The following is a 3,525-nucleotide window of genomic DNA, read 5'->3' as shown; positions in this document are numbered from 1 at the left end:
TTAGCCTTAGGTGGAGTTTTCCCCCCCGCTTTGGGGCGCATGCCAAGCACCCGACTCCGGGGGGCGAGGTCGGCGGAAAAGGGAGCGCCGCCGGCAAGGGCTGGCACCGCTCTGGGCAAGCCAGCTCGAGAAGACTCGCGCGGCGCTCCCGATCCCGTGACAGACCCCAACGCTCAGCTCCCGCGGGCCGGGCCCAGGGGGGGTTTCAGCCTGGGTCTTCCCCCTTCACTCGCCGTTACGGGGGAGTCCCGTTGGGTTTCTTTTCCTCCGCTTACTGAAATGCTTTAGTTCGGCGGGTACCCTCGTCCGTTGAGGCGGCAGATCGCCCCATCCGTCGGGTTCGCCGCGCGTCGTTATATTATTCCCCGCATCCCCACGAAGCCTCGCTCGCGTTTTACTCGAGCAGGCCGAGGATGGGAAAAAAGCAGCCCATCGGTGCTGCTTCCCCCCTCTTCGGGGCGCGTCTTATTTGTGTCCCCCGCCCCTACCCAGAGGCCCGGGTGGGGCGACGTCTCCCCTGGTCAGACGGGAGCCTCGTTTGGCCGCCATCGGGGGAGACCCCCACCGGACGGCACGTCGCGCCCTCAGTCCCCCGAGAAAACCCCGGGTTTCGGCGACGGTAGGGCCGACCTCATAGGACGTGGCCCCGGGGACTTACGCCCACGGCCCCAATTTGCGTTAAGCTCGTGTTCATGAGGGAGCTGCAGTTCACACGCTCAATCGGCTGGCCGCACTCTTCATCGACGCGCGAGCCGAGTGATCCACGCCAAAAGGGGTATTTTTTTTCTCCGCTTAAAAAGGAAAACGACGACAAAGGGGGGGGGGGGCAAGGTTGCGCGCGCGGTTTTTCTCGCGGCGCAACGCCGCCCCCCGTTTTCGGGCCCGGACGCCCCGGCCCCGGGAGCAGCCCGGCCTCCCGGACAGTGTTTTTTTTAAACCCTTTACCCCTCGGGGGGCCCTGGGGGCAAAACGAAATCGGACGTGTCCTACCGAAGGTTCACCTACGGTAACCTTGTTACGACTTTTACCCTCTCGGGGGCACCCGCTGTTCGGGCGGACATCGGGGCCCGACTGCGATTTCAGGAGCCGAAGCTCCGTCTCGCGGCGCCACTCCGGGGCCCTGGCTGCGCCCGTCCACCGAAGGTAGCGACGGGCGGTGTGTACAAAGGGCAGGGACGTAGTCGGCACGGGATGCTGACCCGTGACTACGTGGCCATCCGAGTTCACGGCCCAACTCGCAGGAAAGGACCGACCCGGACATGAAGACTCCTACGCTCACGGTTACACCGCGCCGGCTGGCGCCCACCAAACTGTAGCACCGTGCAGCCCAGGACGTCTAAGGGCATCACAGACCTGTTATGGCCCCCATTCGTACGCACTGCTCGAGGTAAAATCCCTGCAGGACGCGGCCTGGGGCACGGCGGTCCGGGGCACCGCCTCCCCCTTTGAGTGGGAAGACCGACGCCCGACCCGAGAGCCGAAACGCCGACCCAACCCGTGAGACGGACCCTTTCTTGACCCGCCGTTTTTTTATCCGCCGGGGCCCAAGAGTCTCGCCCGTTATCGGAATGACCCACACGGATCGCTCCACGGGCTAGCAACGGCCATGCCCCACCACCCACCGATCATGAAAGAGCCTCAGTCTGTCAATCCACGCGGTGTCTCGGACCTGGTAAGCTTCCCGTGTTGAGAAAAAATTTTGAGCCGCAGGCTCCACTCCTGGTGGTGCCCTTCCGTCAATTCCTTTTAAGTTTCAGCCTTGCGGACCGTACCCCCCCCCGGAGCCCAGGCACTCTGATTTCCCCGGGGCCTCGCGAGGCTTCCCCAGGGGGAACGTCCCGCGAAAACCGGTCGGCATGGTTTTTACTGTCGGAACTACCGCGGTACCTGATCGCGTTCGTTCCTCCGACTTTCGTTCATGATCAAACGAAGGCGCTCTTGGCCGGTGCCTTCGCTCTTGTTCGTCCCACCGCGATCGTCGGATTCCACCCCTCCCGCGGTATTGTACGCCCGCCCCCGGCCGTCTCTATAGACCTCGCCCACCGCCCCCACGGAGGACCGGTCCCGTGGTTACATTGCGGGGCGGTGGCGTCATCACATCGTTCCCAGCAAAGCTGTGCGAGCCGGACCTGCTTTGAGCACTCCAATTGATTCAGGGAGAACACCGCCCGTACCCTTTGTGTCGGCCCCCGATACGCCACGTACCAAGCCGACACGGCTTAAGACGGAAAGAGACTAAACCGGCAGCGACGGGCAAGCGATTTCCCGGCGAGATCCGTCGCGAGGGTCCGGTTGCGGCACCGGAAGGCACCGCTTGCTCCATCCCCAAAACCACGACGGTGCATAATCGCCGGGGCAACGTCACCCGCGGGTTGTCGGGTGCCGTCACCTCAGAGATCCAACTACGAGCGTTTTTTAAAAGCAGCAACTACAACATACGCCATCACGGAGCTGGAATTACCGCGGCTGCTGGCACCAGGCTTGCCCTCCGATTTGGTCTCAACGGCACGTGTTTGGTCTACGCTCAATCCGACCGCTAGGCTCGCATGCGAGTACAGGGCCCTAACGGGAAGGGCCCCGAAGTTCAAAACCGTCGGCAATGGGGAGGTCCCAGGTGCGATCATAGGTGGTGGGTTTATTTCATTCAAATTTCGCTCCGTAGAGGAAATGCGCTCGACCAAAGTTTTTTCCCTCGGCCCTCGGAGGGCTTACCGCGGGAGCGTCCCGGCGCTAGAGTCCTTCTCGGCCGTAGCGAGAGCTTCTTACCCCAGGGACGCCCGTGCGGTAAAGCCTCGAATCGACGAGGCGATAAAATCGTATGAATAAAGCTCCCAAACCGGGATTTGAACCCCGGCAGGGTTGGCCGGCCCGTGGGCCAACTCGATCGAGCCCGAGTCGTCGATCGCCCGACTCTAGCGAAGTAGCGGGAACGCGTTTAAACACTCCGCCAAGCGAGTACAGGGCCCTAACGGGAAGGGCCCCGAAGTTCAAAACCGGTCGGCAATGGGGAGGTCCCAGGTGCGATCATAGGTGGTGGGTTTATTTCATTCAAATTCGCTCCGTAGAGGAAATGCGCTCGACCAAAGTTTTTTCCCTCGGCCCTCGGAGGGCTTACCGCGGGAGCGTCCCGGCGCTAGAGTCCTTCTCGGCCGTAGCGAGAGCTTCTTACCCCAGGGACGCCCGTGCGGTAAAGCCTCGAATCGACGAGGCGATAAAATCGTATGAATAAAGCTCCCAAACCGGGATTTGAACCCGGCAGGGTTGGCCGGCCCGTGGGCCAACTCGATCGAGCCCGAGTCGTCGATCGCCCGACTCTAGCGAAGTAGCGGGAACGCGTTTAACACTCCGCCAAGCGAGTACAGGGCCCTAACGGGAAGGGCCCGAAGTTCAAAACCGGTCGGCAATGGGGAGGTCCCAGGTGCGATCATAGGTGGTGGGTTTATTTCATTCAAATTCGCTCCGTAGAGGAAATGCGCTCGACCAAAGTTTTTTCCCTCGGCCCTCGGAGGGCTTACCGCGGGAGCG

The 3,525-nt window shown here is 62.2% G+C and overlaps 1 pseudogene; it reads right to left on the bottom strand.

The window, feature by feature from the left end:
- Positions 1–978: 978 nt before the first annotated feature.
- On the bottom strand, positions 979–2,684 carry LOC144962144 (small subunit ribosomal RNA; annotated as a pseudogene).
- Positions 2,685–3,525: the final 841 nt, after the last annotated feature.

This window comes from Berghia stephanieae, unplaced genomic scaffold, assembly GCF_034508935.2.
Source record: "Berghia stephanieae isolate SIO BIC M18660-M18661 unplaced genomic scaffold, UCSD_Bste_1.3 scaffold6390, whole genome shotgun sequence".
Lineage (NCBI taxonomy): Eukaryota > Metazoa > Mollusca > Gastropoda > Nudibranchia > Aeolidiidae > Berghia > Berghia stephanieae.
Note: the sequence above shows the minus strand (reverse complement) of the source record. Positions and strands in the feature narration are given on the sequence as shown.